We start from the raw sequence: 19,732 nt of genomic DNA, 5'->3' as shown, positions 1-19,732 counted from the left end.
GCTTGCATTTTTCCTTTCTCATTTTTTCCCTTTTTGACCTGATTTTTCTTGTGCAGCATGACAATTGTGGAAAATATGTATAGAATAATTGCACATATTAACATATATTGGATTACTTGCTGTCTTGGGGAGGGGATGGAGGAAGGGAAGGAAAAACTTTGGAATACAAGGTTTTGCAAGAGATGTTGAATGTTGAAAATTGTTTATGCATATTTTTAAAAATAAAAAAGCTTTGATAATAAAAAAGCTGACAGTCTAAAGAAAGAGAACATAAACACACAGATGAATATACACACATATAGTGTATATCTATGATAAGATATAATCACACTATATTTTATATTATATATATATAAACCCCTAAATTATAGTCATTCTGTGTATTTGTATGTATATCTTATACATTATATATGTGTATATATGTACATATATACAAAAATATACATATATACATACTTACATAATCAACATACAGAACATACATAGAATGAACATAATTTAGGAGTCTTATGGGGGGATGTCCTTGGAAGGACCAGGAAAGGTTTCATGAAAAAAAGTTTCACTTTTCATGAAAAAGATTTCACTTGAACTGAATCTGGAAGGAAATCAGGAATTCTAAGAGAGAAGGTTAAGGAAGGATTACCTTCCAGATGTGGGGAATGGCTGATAGAAAAAAAAATAGAGATGAAAGATGGACCATCATACAAAATAATAATAGGTCAATAGTGATTGGAGCAGAGTATATGGTAAGAAGAGTAATTTGTAAGGAGACTGAAAAGATAGGGCTAGGTAGTGAATTAGTACAAATCTTAAATAGGAGAGCTTATATTTGTTTTAAGAAGTAACTTAAAGCTCCTGAAACCACCTGTGTTTTAGGGAAATGACTTTGATATCTCTATGGGGGACAAATTGGAGAGGAGAGAGACCTGAAGAAGAGAGAGTATTGAAATACTTCAGGAAAAAAAAAAAAACATAAGAGCCCAAACTAAGGAGGTGCCTTTGTGAACAAAGAGGAAATGTTGTGGATGTTGTGGAGATAGAAACTATACAATTTGACTAGTAACAGACCTCTACAAAATATACTAGTGAATAAATGAATAAATACTGTTGGCTGGAGGAGCCATTCTGATTATTGCTCTTTTAGGCATATTCATAATGATCCCCCTGAAATTTATGGGGCCAAAATTTTTTAGCTTCTGAAGGAGGGTGTCTTAATATTTATTTTTATATCATGGAAACTTCTGATAATCTAGTGAAGACATTTGACTCCATCTCAGAGCAATGTTTTTAAATAATTGAAGAAAATGTTAACTTTGAGTTAGGAGTAAACAACATACAATTTTAATTTTATTATCCAAATTCATAGACCTCTTGAAATCTGTCTGTTGACTTTTGGGGTCCATGGATTCTAGGTGCAAAATGCTTATCTTCAGGCAAGGCCTTTTGGCTCTGGCTCAGAATATATGCTGACCAGTGGATAAGAACCTCGTGTTCACAGTGTCAACAATTAAAGCTAATATTTAGAGATGGACTTAAAGCTATGTGAGTCATAGCACCTTTTGTACCTTATTCCATCATTCTTCCATCATCATCATCGATTAAACAAAAAGAACTGCACAGGTAAAACTAAAAATCATTTTTGTAGTTTCCTTTGTCATGGTCAACAATATTACAAAGTATCCACACTAAAGGTACTGAATCTCTCTGGTCCTCAAAAGGTGATACAATGAATAGAGCATAGGTTTGTAGTCAAGAAGACTCATTCCTGAGTTCAAATCTGGCCTCAAATACTTACTAACTGTGATCCTGGACATTACTTAACCGTTTGCTTCTGATGTTAAATAAGTTGAAGAAATAAATGGTAAAAACCACTTCGATATCTTTGCCAAGAAAACCCCAAATGACTGAACAACAACTCTTGATTTTTCTACTATCTTATTCAATGCCTTTTCAAGATGTTAGAAACTGCCTTGCATTACAGTTGTGTCTTCTAGGTTATTGCTCCTAGCAGGACTTGCTCAAGACAAAATCATGAAATTGGTCTCCAGGTATCTCAAGAAAGGATCTGATAAATTCAGTTATATTTAGGCAGAAATGACTGATGCAGTGTAAATATCTGACCTCTCTGCCTCCCTCTTAATATGGAGATTAGGATTTTTAGAGATTGCTAAAATTTAAACTGAAGGAATGATGCTCTAAGGGTGCAATTTTCTGTATGAGCAAACAGATTGAAAATAAACCACCGAATTTGATTTCATTTCCTGGCAAAAACTCTAACATTTATTACTGAACAAATGTTTAGTCTTAGAGAGTTAGTTTCCCCAGAACATTAAAATGCTTAGTGACTTTTCCAGGGTCACAGAGTCAATATGGGTCAGAAGCCCACTTTGAACCCAAACCTTCCTGGCTAAGCTTAGCTCTCTAGCTCCTTTGCCAAGCTACCTCTCAAGCTGTTAAGAAAAAAAATGAATTATAATTATACCACCCAGGAAGCTGTTTGTCCTGTTCTGTCTAGTATCAGAATAAGGTTGGCGCCAATCTCAAACCCTTTTGCCCTTAAGCTGATAGAACATTCCTTCTTGCCTTGGCCTCCCTGTCTGAAATACATCTCTGGCTTCTTTTCCAAAGGGTAAATGATCTTTTCCCTAGCTTCCACCTGGAAGTGGCCACAGAAATGGATTGTCCTTCTGCCACTTCTGAGGTTCATAACCTTGACTCAAGTTTCTAAATTCTTACAGGTTGGTTTGGCCAGGTACAATAGCATCAAACATTTCAGGCTGAGAACAATGGTTTACTGTCAACTCTCTGAGAAAGGAAGGGCTGGGAGAGAAGCTCCTATTCATGTCTTTTGAAGGCTGACTAGGAGGTTTGCTTGTTGAACCATGAAGCTCCCCAAGGAGAAGTGTTTGTCTAAGACATCAGTGGAACTCACTCTTTATAATTAGTCACAAGGAAATACCAAGGGCTAGGGGAAAAAAAAGAGAATAAGGTAAGGAAAAGAGGATCAAGGTCCATCGGTTTCTGTTTTTTCAGATAGATGCTCTCAAGTGCCTTACATTAGATCAGATCTTATATTCTAAAATGTCAGGGCTGAGAGTGATTTTGGAGATTGTTAGGTACAACTCATTGAATTTACAGAAGAGGAAAATAAAGATCAGAAGGAAAGTGGCTAGCCTAAAGGAACATAATAATTGTGGCTACAGTTTGGGACTTGGAGTAAGGAAGATATGCTTGTATCCTGCTTCTGACACTAGCTATGTAATGTTGGGCAAGCCACTTAAATGTGGTCTACCTCTATGTCCTCAACTGTAACATGGAGATAATAGCACTGACTTCCAGGATTGTTATGCAGATTAAATAAGATAACATAAGTAAAGTGCTTTGCAAATCATATAAAAGCTGAGTGTTATTATTATTATTAGTAGTATATGATCTAAGTTCTTTTTCAGTTCTAAATCTTAAATGGTAGGTGGCAATGTCTCTGCCCTTGAATTTCTCAGTATAGATGAGAAGATAAGATGCAGCCCATATAGAATGGAATAAATTGTCACAGGATTGCTATAAAGTGCTATGGGGATTCAAAAGAGAGAGTAGTCATATTTAGTTTGGTGAAGGGCACATTAGAAGGAAGAAATCAAGGAAGGCTTCAAAGAAGTGGCAGCATTAGATCTGAATAGGATTTCCTAAAATATAGATTGAGGAGGAAGGAGGACAAGGTAGGAAATGGAAATATCATGAAGCATTGGATGCATACATGGAAACAGTAGAAGGTGAGAGTGGAGATAAGGTAGGCTTGGATAATAGCAGGGATGAAAAAGACCTTAAAGATTATTTAATCTAATCTTTTTATTTTATCAAGGAGTCTAAGAAAGGCAAGTCACACCAGGAGTGAGAAACTGCTATCTAGGTTAAATACAAATGCAATAATATTTCCATTACACAAAGCTTTTGGTTGGGGCTAGATAGATGAAGGTCTTGAATTCAATTCCATTCACTTCAGTTCAAAACATTTACTTCAGCTCGATGTAATGCAACTCAACTAGCATTTATTGTTAGAGTGAATCTGTCTCAGTCATCCTGTTCCCACAATGCTTTGAGATTGAGAACTTTATTTATTTTGGAAGAGTTTCTGAATTAAGTCTCTCAGAAGTCTTTGCAGACATCACACAGATGTAGTTTGATAAATATTCCAAGCAGGAAGTTTAAAAAACACCGAGGGGAGATATCCTGAAGGAGCCAGAGGTAAAACAGCTAAGAGCAGTGGTACCCAGGGGCAGAAAATACTCCCTCTCCCTTGTCAAGCCTCTATTGAAGAAGAGATCTCAGGCTCCAACTTGCCTTAGCCACAGCATGTCAGGTTCAGAAGTCAGTTTCAACTGCATCACTTTGTCCCATCAGTTTCAACTACATCTCTTTCTCCCTGTGTCAATAGTGAGAATACTTGGGGAATGGACAGAGTCAGCACAGAATGGGCTGCCTCTTGAGTGTGAGAGGTAGAAGCTTTGGGGAAATAAGAGGTAAAGATGCTCTCTACTTGATTCAAGTTTTTGATCCTATGCTTCAGATATGGTTCATGCAATGTTCTGTTTTGAATTTACGTGTTTACTGATTTGGTCTGGAAGATTCACGAACACGGGAGCTTGGCACTATGAATTTGAATAGTTAATTAGATCTAGCTGAGAGTGAGACTACTTTATTAACAGGTTTTGGGCTACTGTTACCTCCTTCCATATTCAAGACACAGGTGTGACCTTATTAATGCCTTTCTCAAAACCCTTTAATGGTCGAAGATAAAATCCAAAAGACTCTGCCTGGCTTTAAAGAGAGTCCACAGCTTTATATCCCTTTCACAAAAACCACCAATTTAATTGCCCTAAACTTCACATTCCTCATTAGCAAAATGGGTAATGTTAGGACTGAAAAGCATATTGAGACAAATTATATGAAGCTAGAAATGATCTTACAGATCATCTATTCCATATCTCTCATTTTACAGATGAGGAAACTGAGACCTAGAGGACAAGTAATTTACTCAACTCTCACAACCACTTAATGATAAAGCCAGTCCAAGCCTCGAGGCTGTCCTCTTTTCCCTCCCCCATACACTGTTTAACTCTGCTCTGCTATGGTTGTCAGAAGACATCCAGCTCTTCTGGCTGAGTTTTCGTGCTAGGGTTAAACAGTGTCAGGGTACAAAGTTGAAGATTGAGCCAAATTAGTGATGAGGAGATCATGACCCAATAGAACTTTCTTGAAGGTTTTTAGAGCATTTAGAAGTAAAACAGGTTTGGAACACCAGCTAGTCCAACTCTCTCATTTGTATGGAATACTAATTTATCCACTTATTGACCAAAATCAAATAGAGTTTGCAAAGCTTGAGAGCTGATCCAGAGAAATAAAATGACTTGTCTGAAGTCATCCTGAAAATTGTGTCAGAGCCCAGAATGAGGATTGGGACTTCCTGATTCCATGTTCTGGTTCCACAAAATTTGGGTTTAAATGTTAATGTTGTTTATATCCCTTACTAGTTCTATGACCTATAGTCAACCTCACAATGACAAAAATCTATGTTTGCCTTTAGGGGTTTTTTTTGTTTGTTTGTTTAAAGTATCACCAAATGAGGCAGTGTGTTGATGTAACCAGAGTATTGGATATAAGGTCAGAGGGCCTTGGTCAGAATCCCAACTCTGCTATTTACTGTCTGGATGACCTTGGACAGGTCATTTCAATTCTCTCCTTTTTGTTTTCACATGTCCAAAGCTCTTTTCACAGGGCACTGGATGGTTCTGATGTTGTTTGAAAGTGCTGAGGGGCAGGAAAAGAGACTGGCTGTCTTGCCAAGCTTTCCTGAACAGGAGTGATCCCTGACCCCAAAAGTTTGATTTAGCAACAATGGTTGATCTTTGATGAAAAGTTCTCTTTCCCTGTCAACAGGACAAAACCATAGAATAAAGTCCAAACTCTTTAATCTAGTATTCAAGGCTTCTGCACCTAAGTGTTTGCAAACTTGTCTTTTGCTTGAAGTATGATGTCTTGTGCAGGGCATCTTAAATTTTTTTTGCTCATGACCCCTTTTCATTTGAGAAATTTTTATTTGACCCTGAATATATAGATATGTAAAATAGCTATGCAAATCAAACATTAGCTCATAATAAATCACAGTTTTGTGACCCCTATATTCAGCTATGAGATCCCATAGGAGGTCACAAGCCACAAATTAAGAAACTGAGCTTCCTGGTTCCATGTTTTAGGTCCATAAAACTTGAGTATAAAAATTGATTGTATTCCTTATCAATTCTGTGACCTTCAGCCAACCTCACAATGACAGTAATAGAAAGAACTCTAGGTAGAAAACCTAGCTTGGAATCTGGTCCTGGGTTCTGAACTTACTAGCTACATGATTGCATGGTAAGTCACTTCCCTAAGCCTCAGATTCCACATTTATAAAACGGGGGTAATGATATTTGGACTACCTTCTTCATAGGATTATTAAAAAAGGAACCTAAGTCAGAAAGTTCCTTAGAAATGGGAATTATTATTAATATACATTCTCCTATCCAGATAGCGCAATCAACCTCTTCATTTATTGTGCCACGACTAAGTTGTGTATTTTCCTCCCTCCATGTTTTTGCTTGTGCTGTTCTTCTCATATAGAATACTCTCCTTTTTTGTTTTTTTCTGCAAAAACAGTACAGACCTTGTAAAACCAATAAACATTTATTAAGGTCCTACTATGTGTCAGGCACTGTGCTAAGGGGCATTCCTCTGGGCCATGCAAACCTCACCCTCCAGCACATATTAGGGTATGCTCAGGTGGGATACCCTTGGCACAGACGTGATTTCCTACCCTAAATGTATCTGTCGTTGTTAAATCATTTTTAAGTTGTGTCTGACTCTTTACAACCCCATTTGGGGTTTTCTTGGCAGAGATACTGGATTGGTTTACCATTTTCTTTTCCATCTCATTTTGCAGACGATAACACTATGGGAGACAGGGTGACTTATTCAGGGTCACACAGCTAGTAAGTGTCTGAGGGCAGATTTGTACTCAGAAAAATACCTGATTGCAGGCCCAGTACTCCAATTACTTTACTATCTAGCTATCCTGTATATATGTATCTACAATATCACAAATATCTCTCTGGTCTTTGCATCAGGAATGGAATTTCCAAAGGATAAGTTGGATTTCTCCCAGCTTACCAAGCTGTGAGTCAACCAGTTCCTGTCTAAAACTAAAGATACTGTTGGGTAAAACCTGGAGAGAGGCATGCCTTATGAAGGCTTATGGAGTCCATTGCCAGTGCTCCCTCCCCCCAATTTTGAATAAATGAGCAAAAGATCATTTATTAAGTGCCTGCTATATACAAGAAAAAATAGAAGTAGAACAGTCCTTGTTTTACAGGTGCCCACATTGTAATGGAAGAGAGAACATAGATGGAAGATTTCAGCTACAACTTAGGGAGAAAGGTCCCATGATCCTTTAGCACAGTGAAGAAGCATATAATAATGCACCTTCTTTAATTTCTTTAATTTAATTTAATTTAATTTATCATTTGCACTGATAAAAATCACATCCATTTTTCATGCTACCCGTATTTTGATAGAGGTGATGGACACATTGTTGCCATTTTTGGATATTATCAGTGTAGAATTTGTTTTGTTGCACTATATAGATTTGTAACAAGGGTTTTGTTTTACTTGTTTCCTCAGTTGATAGTAGGAGGTGGGAGGGAGCAAGATAATGTGTATCTAAAAACATTATTATTATATTATAATAATATATTGTATACAATATTATATGAAGCTAAATTTAATTAAAAAATAAACTTTATTTCTGCTATTGAACCACTTGACTGCATCAAGGAATTTGATGGTAAGAACTATTTCCCACCCCCAGCACCCTTTATTTTCAGATTCTCTATCTTAGTTTGGCCATGAATCCTTAACCTCTTGGGAGATAATGGAAAGCATGTTTTTCCAGCTGGCTTTGTGTCACAAACTCCAAACAAGATTAGCCCAGACAACAGATAAAATGGTGAAGTGAAAAGTGTTTGTTGATTGACAATAAATTGAATTGAACTGGGACTTAGAAATCCCAGATTTGAGCTTTATCTCTGCCACTAACTCTGGGGTCAAAGTTTAGACCCATATGATTTCATAACTTCTAAAGACCTTAGAGAATAGTTAGTTCAATTGCCTCAGTTTTAGAGAGAGAAACTGAGGCTCAAGCAGGGCCCAAGTGATTTTTTTGAAGTTAGAGCTAGGGCTGAAATCCAAGTCTCTCTTCACTCCCTGCCCACTCCTCCATTCAATAAGTGTTTCATTGGTTGACTCAAGGAAGAATATAGTTTCTGAAATATTTTCCCTGACCCTTAGATCTCTTTTTGTCCAAGTTCTTTTTTAGGAGTCCCTTTTCTTCCAGGTAAGCAGAATTCTAAGATTAGCTCTCTCTCCCAGTTCCCTCAGCTGACTGCTTAGTTTCCCCTTTAGTCAAATGAGAAGTCAATCTTCTGCTCTTTACAATATGTATGGATAAAGAAGGTAGCACAAGAAATACTGGCTTTTCTTTGATTCTTTGATATTTGGGCAAAAAAAAGGAAACTAAGGGGGAGCCCTTCAGAGAGAATGAGTGCATAAAGTATGTTATGTTAATGTAGTGGAATATAATTTTGCCATAAGAAATGACGAAGTGGATGATTTCAGAAACTTTTAAGAACTCTGATCTAATGATCAAACATGATTCCAGAGGACCAGAGATGCAGTATGCTAGCCACCTCCTGACAGAGAGATGATGGACTCAAGATATAGAACAAGATGAATATTTTTAGAAATAACTAGTGTGGAAGTTTGTCTTGACTTACAAATTATTTGTTATGTGAGTGTTGTGTTTCTTCCTTCTCACTAGGGGGAAGTTAAGAGAGAGGGGAAAAAATTATCAATAAAAATTAATAGATATTTAAACAAATGTCTGAATATATATAGAGAGATATATATCATATCTTACAAATATTTAAATAAATAGATCTTTAAAAATTAACAAATTTTTAAAGGGAGAGAAATCCCAAGATGGCATGGCATAACATAGAATAATAATAATAATAATATTTTTAAATCAGAGGACCTGTATTCACATCCTTTCTTTGTCACTTTCTACCTTGGCTTCTTCACCAATGAAAGTGAGATCTAATAGTCTCTGAGTTCTAAATTTATGATGCTATGAAACTGCTATTCAGAAGTTACTTACCCGAGGTCATATAGCTGAGACATGGGACAGCTGAAGAAAAGAGAAAGGAAATCATGAAGCTATGCTAATGATCATCTCAGATTTTCAAAGTTTACTTGGCCTCCATCCTTTGAGGATCATTTGCTCCCAGGATTTTCATGGGGAAATGTTCCAAAGCTGTAAATCAATCTTCTTTCTTAAGAGAAAAAAAAAGGAAGGGAGGGAAGGGAGGGAAATCTGAGTCCTTAAAAAATAAAAATAAAAATAAAAAATAAAAAAAATTGAAAAATACAAACAGTGGCTTCTATCCAATTTGATATTATTCCCATTCCCACCAGCTTTAGTGCCCTAGTCTCTAGGAAGTTTACATAAGATTTCTTCTCACTTTCCTTCTAGGACCAACCTCCTTCAACCCTAAGCCAAATCCCAAACTTAGATCTAGTTGGTTTGGGTGGGCCCAAACCTTGAAGAGGAACTGAGCCTCTGCAGCCTTCTCCCACTGATGGCTGATTTTAACTTGTCCATTGCCTCTCCTCTCCACCCCTAGTTTTACTGAGACATCTCAGTGCATCCAGAAGCCCTCAGGGGTGTCATCATTTTGCTTACTAAGCTGACATTTCACGGAAAGGCAGATAGTGTCTCCAAGATCCTGGACCGCTGTAGCCAGCAGCCAGAGTCTAGATATCTACAGATACTTAGCCAAGACCTTATGCAACACTGGCTTGAATCACCTTTGAGGAGATGCTCTGGCCAGCAAGATTCAGTGTCAGACATCCTATCACTCCTCCCCAAATCCTTCCAGCCCCACAGAGAATCATTCTTTTTGTTAGAATTTTTCCCATTTTGCTGGTTTCAACCTTGTTTCAGGTCCGATTATGCACAATGATTTGGGCAGTCGTAATCAGTTAGAGGATGACAGCTTTAGAGTTGGAATGCAACTTTGATCATAGAATGTGAGATCTGGAAGGGTCTTTAGGACACACTACGTTAGATTTGTGAGGAACCTTAGAACAGAGGATGTCAAAACTGAGAGGAACCTTAAAACAGAGAATTTCAGAACTACAACAGTTCTTATGACACAGAATGTCAGAGTTGGGAAGAGTTTTAGAACAGAAACTATCAGAATTTGAAAGTACTTTGTAACACAGAATGTCAAAAGCTGGGAGGAAACGTGGAACATAGAATGCTTGGAGGGGCCTTAGAATTAAAACATTTCTTATAACATAGAATGATGGGAGGCATCTTAGAATAGAAAATATCACAGCTGGAAGGAGCCTTAGAACAAGGAATGTCAGAGCTAGAATGGTCCTTATGACACAGAATGTCAGTTAGAAGGAGTCTTAGAACTCAGAATGTTAGAGCTTAGAGAGAACTTAGAAGGGAAGATACCAGAACTTAGAGAGACATTAGAACATAGAATGTCAGAGCCAGAAAAGATCTTAGAATATCAGGTGTTAGAATTGGGAGAAGCTTTAGAATATAGAATATCAGAACTTTTACAGACCATAGAACAGAAAATACTAGAGCTCGAAGGGACTCCAGCCTATAGGATGTCAAAACTAGAAAAGGTATTAGAACACAGTATCTGAGCTAGAAGAGACCATAGCAGGGTAGGCCATTCAGTGCAAGAACCAGGAGAAACGTTGGAACTTAGAACTTTAGTGCTGAAAAGCATCCTGAAGGTCATCTAGGAAAGTGATTCCTATTGGAGAAAATTGAGAATTTGTCCAAGGGCAGACCAAGAGTTATCAACCATGGCTGCTTTTTCTTAGATCATCATCTTGATTCAGAGTAAGTTGGGACACAAAGTTGGTTTCAGCCCAGTCACGCAGTGATTTTCTCTAAACCATGTTCCCTAAAATAAAAGCCAGGCTTTTGAACAGAAGATAAAAGTGAATGCTTTAAAGAGATAATCTGACGTACATCAGACAAGAACATGGAGTCTGTCTTGTCCCTGGATAAGTAAGAAAAAATCTCTCTTTGACTATTTATCTAGTCACTTATTCTTTTATTTGGATCATTTTATGCCATTCCCACCCATCTCCTTATAAATCCTATCACTAATTCCTAGTTGGAGATGGGCTGAAACTGAGGAGCATCCAGTGATCTAGGAGGGATTAGTTTCTTCCACAACACAATGCCTAATTAAAGGTGACCCAAGTGATTTGCCCTCTTAGAAAATGTGGGGCCAGAAGGTCACATTTGTCCACATTTTTGCTTCTCAGAGTGGATTTGATCTTTTTATTTTTATATATAAAACTGCTTCATATTTGTTATGACAATTTTCCCCCATACTTGAAAAAATAATTCAAATTAACATTAGTTTCAATTTTGTTTCTGTACTCTTAAGACTTTTCTTCTGCTTTCTACTATTCTTTTAATGGGGATGTGGGGGGGTATTCAAGGAGAACTAGTAACTCTGGCATGAGGGCTTGCTGAGTCCTTTTTAAGGCTGCTCAGCCACCTTTGGTGTCTACCTGGCCCTCAACTCTTACCTGTGGCTCCAAGAAGCTCTATCATGCACAATAGCCATACCCCAGTAAATTATCTCAGCAGACAGACTAAATCATGTTGAGGATAACTGATAGATCTCAGTCTTGTTAGTAAGTTAGGGGCATGTCCACTTCAAGCATTTGAAGAGTTCTTCTAGAAGAATGGGTGGATGAGAACAATTTGTTCCAACAGCCATGAAGGCTGTTAAAGTAAGTGCTGTAGATGCTTAGAACTTGGTCAGACATCAAAAATGCCAAGTTATCCATTGCATCCCAGACTATCACCAGTTATCTTGACTTCTGTCTTGCCACTGAACTTCAATAATTCTGGAAAGTGAGAGTGAGACTGATAATTTTATACAATTATGCCTTATTTAAATCGAATTCACACATAAGTCAAGACATAACATTATGATGGGTTTGTTTTGAAAACAAAGAACAAATAACACTCTTTTAATTAGTTATTGCTACTTTAGCGTTTTTAAATTTCTTCTTTTTTTGGTAGTCTTATCACTCTTCTTCACTATTCTAAACTTCTTTCCCCTAAAAACAAAAGAAAAACAAAACAAAAAACAAAAACAAAATAGAAAAAAGTATCCTTCCTGACAAGTATAGTTATACAAAACAGATGCATTCATTGACTATGTTTTATAAGTTTCGTTTCATTCTTCATGCCTGTAGTCTATCGCCTCTTTGCCAAGAGGTGGGAAGCATGATTCATCATCAGTCTTCTGGGGTCATCTTTGGTCACTGCATTAATCAGCATGCTTAATTCTTTCACAATTGTTTCCCTTTACAAGGTTTAGTCATTGTATAAATGGTTCACCTCATTCTACTCACTTCACTATGAATCAATTCGCGCACATCTTCTCATGTTTCCCTTCCCACCAGTCAGGACCTTTTAAAATAGATTTCATTATGTTGTACCCATTTTTGTCTGGCCATTCCCCCACTCCTATGAAACTCACGTTGCAGGGATCCTCAAACTACGGCCCAGCCTGCGGGCCAGATGTGGCAGCTGAGGACGATTTCCCCCTCACCCAGGGTTATGAAGTTTCTTTATTTAAAGGCCCACAAAACAAAGTTTTTGTTTTTACTATAGTCCGGGCCTCCAACAGTGAACTGGCCCCCTATTAAAAAGTTTGAGGACCCCTGATTATTGGAACAAAGAAAAACCAGCTGACCTACTAGCCATGTTTGCTAATGGATGCAACATTCTACATTTGGTACAATGGTAAAAACTCAGATGTTGGAGTCAGAGGACCATGTTCAAATCCTGCCTCTAAAACTTGCTAGTTATATAACTTTGGGCAAATCAAGTAATCTCCCCTGACCTCAGTTTCTTCACATGTAAAATGAGGTAATTGGACAGTATATCCAATGGATGGCATCTAGTGTCTCTTCCAGCTATCCAATATGTTCATAGTCCCTTATCTTTCTATGATGTTTTCTTTTACCTAAACCGTTGTCTTCCACAGCTTCCTCAACTTATATAATAATTTTTTAAAAACAAAAATGTAGAACTTTGCACTTATCCTGTGACAGATGAAAGATGAAATCTTCTGAGGATATTGATTTACTAAGCAACACGTACCAATTGTTTAACAGTGGGACCAGGCCTCTTCACCTTAGGCTTGAACCCTGAATATAGGAGGAATCAGACTTTTCATACATTAAAATAATTGATCAAATAAGGCCAATTAATTAAAAAGAAACAATACAACATGTAATTTGATTTCTAATGAGATGAAAGATCTGAGATATTCCAAGTTGGGAGAGGGAGAGTGAACAGATGCAATTTTCTGAAATTATAAAAAGAGACATTCTACTCTCCCCAACTGTAAACAATCCTTTGACATGGAAACAATAACTGACTGATCAATATGGGGCCAGTTTTCAGACAAGACATATGGATTGCTTGAGATGCACAATTGTGAGAAAACTCCATGTATCAGATTTAGTATCTGATTTGGTTTCTTGTCAGCATAACCTGGAACTTTAGTTAAGGGTCTTTAAATAGTCAGTAGAGCCCAGACACACAGGGCTAGGTTCAAACAATTCAATAAGTTTTTCTCCCAGTTTCTAGAATTGAATACAATTTTCTCACAAGATAGAAATTGGATTAGACACATAATTGAATGGAAAGAATCTGAGCTAGCTTCAGAATAGAGTCACAAGATGGAGTCAATGGGGTTCATTAAATTCCCACAATTAACCACTTACTGTCCTAATACCTTCAATTCCTTTGTCCCTTAAATGTTACCCTTTAACCCATCGTTATGACTGTTTACCTTTTTTGGATCCAGACCCTGCTAATTGATGTAGCCTCCTCTTTCTTTGTGTCATTTTCAAATTTAAGCCTAGAATTAAGGATGTCTTTGGGACTCTGCATTTGATTCTTTTTTCCAGATTGATCTATTAATACTTTTAGTCCAGTCATTCAAATAGTTCTGAATTCACCTAACTGCCCTCTCTTCTAGCCTGTATTTTTCCATGCTGTGCACAAGTTGATCATAAAAAACTTTCTCAAATTCTTTACTGAAACCCATGTTGAAATTCATGAACATTGTGTCCACAGCATTTCCCTGGATAATAACTCTAGAAAGAAAAAAAGAGAGAGAGAGAAAGAGAAAGAAAGAGAGGGGGGGAAGAAAGAGAAGAGAGAGGGAGAGAGAAAGGAGAAGGAAGGAAGGAGGAAGGAAGGAAGGAAGGAAGGAAGGAAGGAAGGAAGGAAGAAGAAGGAAGGAAGGAAGGAAGGAAGAAGGAAGGAAGGAAGGAAGGAAGGAAGGAAGGAAGGAAAGAAGGTAGGAAGAAGGGAAGAAAAGAAGGAGGGGAGGAATAAGGAAAGAAAAAAGAAGGAAGGAAGGAAGGAAAGAGAAAGAAAAAAGAAAGAAAAGAAGGAAGAAGGAAAGAAAAAGAAGGAAGGAAAGAGAAAAAAAGAAAGAAAGAAAAGTTATTCTGGCATGAACTGTTTGTTTTCTAAGTATTCACAAAGTATCCATTTAATAATAGAGTTTAGAATTTCATCTTCAAAGTCATCTTCACTATCTTATAGTCTAAAGATTCTCCTCTTTCCCTTTTAAAAAAAAAAAATCAGACAGCATTGCCTATCATCAATCTTGTGGTCCCTCTCCTGCCTGCCAAGTCTTTTCAAAGGTAGCAGACAGTAGCTAAGCAATCCTATCCGGTTCATTTAGTACTTTAGTGTGCTGTTCGTACAGGCCTGTTGATTTCAACTTGTTGAGAGAAGGCTAAGTACTCAAATGAGAACACATTGGTAAACATTTTATAAACTTTGAGAGTAGAAAATAAATGTCAGTTATGATTAATAAAACTATTACTGTCATTATTTTAGAATTCCAAGTTTAGAGCTAGAAGAGACCTCTATGGTTATCGGCCCAATCCTCTCCAACATTTTATTGACAAAGAGACAGCTTGCCCAGGGTCACCAATGGAAGCAGGTAATGCTATTTTTTCTCTTACCTTGGATCTCAGTTTTCTGTTCATTATTTTCTTTTGTTCCAATCTTTGATATAATTATTGTCCTGGGTAGAAAAAATAAAAGGAAGAGAAGAGCTTAAGTACTGCCTTCTAACTTCATTACCCCCTCTACCATGAAAAAAGCCAATTCCACCTTTCCTCTTCATCTCTTGCCCCCAATATGGCTAAGAAACTTTGTTCTCGTATTTAGCATCCATTACCTTAGCTCAATCTGAGCTTTAATATTTCTCATACTGTTCACACAGGCTATGACAGGCATTTGTATTCGTTCCCCATTATCTGTCTTTGTCTCTGTCTTTCTCTTGAAAACATCTTTTAATTCGAGTTGGCTGATGGGTTCCCTTGCAATTTCTTAAGACAACTCAGAGAAGTATAGATATAGAGGGGGCTTGAGAACCCATTAATCTAATCTCCCCATTTTGTGGATAAGGAAACTGAGACTTAGGTAAGTGACCTGCCTGAAGTTTATCTATGTAATAAGCATCAGGGGTGGAATTTGAACATGGTTCTCTGACTCCAGGGTCAGTGTCCATTTCACTGAACTACCTTAGTTCCTTATTGAGATTATTTGTATATTTTTGTTGTCATAGAATTTCATTTTTCCTATCATCTCATTAAGGACAGTTTTGCTGATGTTCCGTCACTTTCAGTCTTGTCCAATTCTTTTTCACCCCATTTGGAGTTTTCTTGGCAGAGATACTGGAGTGGTTTGCCATTTCCTTCTCTAGTTCATTTTGTAGATGATAAAACTAAGGCAAACAAGAATAAGTGACTTGCCCAGGGTCTCATGGTAAGTATCTGAAGCTGGATTTGAATTGATGAAGATGAGCCTTCCTGATTCAAGGTCTGATGCATTATGGCACCACCTAATTGCCCTACAAACTAACTAACGCTGGAAAAATTTAGGAAGCACAGGATCCGATGGCCTCTTTCTGAGCCCTTAAATAAATCGTCTGCTAATCTAAAATGTTTGTCAGACTATATTCAGCTTTTTTTCTCCTAGAAACCTAGATCTACAGAATCTTAGACCTGAGTTCTTTCTTGCAGCCTCTGTTCAATTTGATAGGTTATGATGGGAAAGATTGCTGTTCTCTTGGCCTCCAACTTGCTTCAATTCTGTCTCTGAAGCTAATACTATCTGAATCATTCCATTTTCACTATCTCAACCCATCATCCACTTGATTTAATAGGATTCATGATCATGACCCATACAGTGAAGGGACAATCTAGGAATGGGGATCAGGTAATTAAATAGGAACTGTGAAAGTAAATGCTTAGACCTAGTGGGAAGTAGACTTAGGAAACAAGAGGCGAAATCAAGAACATAGGCGTTAGCCCATTAAGGTGAGACCAGATCACAAGGAAATCATCCAAGAGGGACACATTTTTCATGGTTCAGGTTTCCAAAGTGGAACAAGATAGAGATGGAGAGATAGATCCCCAGTTTAGAAGAAAGAGCCTCCAGGCTTAAAAATTCACTTATACCTTTGCCTTTCCTTAATTTCAATCCTTAGGCTTAGATTTCTGCCTTTCCCACTCCCCAATCTAGGAATAGCCAAGAGTTCGGTGTTAGAGTTCAAAAATAGGCAGGTATTGTCCATCATATATAGGTATGGTAACTGAGTCACAAGGTCTATTGATCTGTCTCAAGTTCCCTACCAGGTAGATGGTGAGAGAGAGAGAGAATTGTATCTCCTTTCTTCATTGTATCAATACCTGTGAAGTGAAATAGAACAATACCTTAAAAAGCTGATATATTGGAAAAAACCACTGGCTCTACAGTTATGAAACTTGTTTCAAATTTCCATTTTTGGTGTGAACTGGTCCAACCCCTCTGAAGAATAATTTAGAACTAAACCCAAAGGGCTATAAAAGCTGTGCATACTATTTGACCCCAAAATTCTACTACTAGGTCTGTATCTCAAAGAAAAAATTTAAGAGGCAGAAAGGATCTATTTGAACAAAAAATATTTATAGCAGCTCTTTTTATAGTGGCAAAGGTTTGGCCAATGAGAGATGTCCATCCATTAACAAATGTCTCAATAAGTTGTCTATGCACTTACGATGGGATACTATTATGTTAAAAGAAATGACTAAGGGGATGGTTAAAAAAAAAAAAAAACACCTGGGAAGACCTATATGAACTGATGAAAGGTGAAGTGAGCAGAAACAGAAAAACATTGTACAGCAATGTTGTAACAGCAACAATAACAGCAATATTGTAACCTTGATCAATGGTGAAAGACTTAGCTCCTCTGATGAATACAATGATTCACAATTTCAAAGGACATGATGGAAAATGTTACCCATAATTAAAAGAGAACTGATGAACTATGAATGAAGACTGAATCATATTTTTTCATTTGTTTTATTTTTCTTGCTTTTCTTTACTTTTTTTTGCAACACATTGAATATGGAAACATGTTTTGAATGACTTCACATATATAATGTTACCATATTGATTGCCTTCTCAATGAATAGGAGAAGGCCTGGAAAGGAGAGAATTTGGAACTGCAAATTTTATTTTACTTTATTTTAAATTTCAATAGTATTTTATTTTTTCAATTACATATAAAAAGAGTTTTCAACATTCATTTTTTGTAAGATTTTGAGTTCTAATTTTTTTCTAATTTTCTCTCTACCTTACTTGCCCTTTCCCCATGAGAGCAAATAATCTGATATAGGTTATATACATGTACAATCCTTTTAAACATATTTCCATATTAATCATGTTGTAAAATAAAAATCAGAACAAAAGGGAAAAACCATTAGTAAAAAAAGCAAACACCAAAAGAAAGGTGAAAATAATATGCTTTGATATGAATTCAGTCTCCATAGTTTTCTTTGTGAATACATATGACATTTTCTATCCCAAATCTATGGAAATTATCTTGGATCACTGCATTGCTAAGAAGAGCTAAGTCTATGACAACCATCAGGCCACTTACTTCTCAGAGTCTTGGTTTTCTCCCTTCTTATCCTCCAGGATTGTTGTGAGACTCCAACCAGGAGGTGGGTTCAAATATCTCAAAATATATAAATGCTACTCACTTGATCTCCTAAGACCTCCCTACGAAGACAGATAAGACATCTTCCCATTTTATTTTATTTATTTATTTATTTTGTAATTATAACTTTTTATTGACGGAACCCATGCCTGGGTAATTTTTTTTTACAACATTATCCCTTGTACTCAGTTCTGTTCTGGCTTTTCCCCTCCCTCCCTCCATCCCCTCCCCTAGATGGCAAGCAGTCCTAGTCCCATTTTAATAATAATGAAAAGAAGTCTTACATAAGCTAAGTGATTCAGCTGTGGTCATATGGAGTGAATAGCAGAACCCAGGCCTGGAATCCAGGTCTTTTGACTTCTAAGTGAGAGGTTTTCATTGCTCTGATATGGAGAACATAAATCTCATCTCAGCTCTCAAGAACCTTATGATCTAGATGGGGAAAGAGAAGTGGAGAATACAAGGCTATTTTTGGGAAATGATCCATTGCAGTAGCTTCCAAATTGGTCCCTTGGTTTTGAGGCTTTCCCTTTCCAATCCATCAAAACCATCTTCCTAAAGAACAAAGCTGAGAGGGAGCACACATTTTTTAAAGCACCTACTAGGTGCCAGGACATTGTGCTAAGCACTGGGGATACAAAGAAAGATAAAAGACCTCAAGGGACTTTACAGGAATTTACAGTCTAATGGGGGAAACAAGAAACAATTACAAATCAATGAAATAATCAATAGAGGTAAAGTATCAGAATTAAGAGGGAATCAGGAAAAGCTTCATCAGTTGCAACTTGGAGGAATTCAAGAGGTGGAGATGAGGAGGAAGAATATTCTATACATTGGCAGATCGGTAAACATGTCTGGAGTCAGGAGATTGAGCGCCATGTTCAAGGAACCACAAAAAGATCAGTGTCTGGATAATAGAATACATATGTTGGGGTGTAAAGTATAAGAATACTGGGAAGAGAAAAGGGAAGTGATAAAGGGCTTGAATCCGGAAGACCTAAAATGGAGTCCTCCCCCTGCTGCATATTGCCTTATCTCTCAGTGCCCTAAACAACTCAAAGTCACAGTAGATTGGTGTCAACTTGAATTGGCAGGGAAATTCATCACTGGGACCTCTCTCTACTGATGAAATCACAGGTCCAATTTACAAAAATAAGGTACAGGTCCAACCATCTCTCTCCCACACTCACAAATATCTCTATTGCCTCCAGGAAAAAATACAAATCCCTCACCTTGGCATTTATAGGTCTACACAATCTGGCTTCAACCCACCTTTTCATAATTATTCTCATTCACTCTACATTCCAGGCAGACCAACCAACTTGCTTGTTCTCCACCACATTCCATCTCATCCCTTAGCACAGGCTATATCCTTCCATATCAGAATCTATAGATTCCTTTATATATCAGAATGTACTGATTCCTTTGAGGTAAACCAAGGTGAAATGGTTTCTAAAAGGTTTCTTAAAAATCAGGAAGCCTTTTAAGTTCAAAGCCTGCAATGCTTT

The 19,732-nt window shown here is 37.2% G+C and overlaps 1 long non-coding RNA gene across 1 annotated transcript in view; it reads right to left on the bottom strand.

The window, feature by feature from the left end:
• LOC127548532 (uncharacterized) overlaps nucleotides 1-9,802 on the bottom strand; it is a 32,401-nt gene extending 22,599 nt beyond the window's left edge. Inside the window, exon 1 of the long non-coding RNA XR_007950428.1 lies at nucleotides 9,245-9,802. This is a non-coding gene — a long non-coding RNA (uncharacterized LOC127548532). The remainder of the gene's footprint in view (nucleotides 1-9,244) is intronic.
• Nucleotides 9,803-19,732: the final 9,930 nt, after the last annotated feature.

Source organism: Antechinus flavipes, chromosome 1 (genome assembly GCF_016432865.1).
Source record: "Antechinus flavipes isolate AdamAnt ecotype Samford, QLD, Australia chromosome 1, AdamAnt_v2, whole genome shotgun sequence".
Classification (NCBI taxonomy): domain Eukaryota; kingdom Metazoa; phylum Chordata; class Mammalia; order Dasyuromorphia; family Dasyuridae; genus Antechinus; species Antechinus flavipes.
Note: the sequence above shows the minus strand (reverse complement) of the source record. Positions and strands in the feature narration are given on the sequence as shown.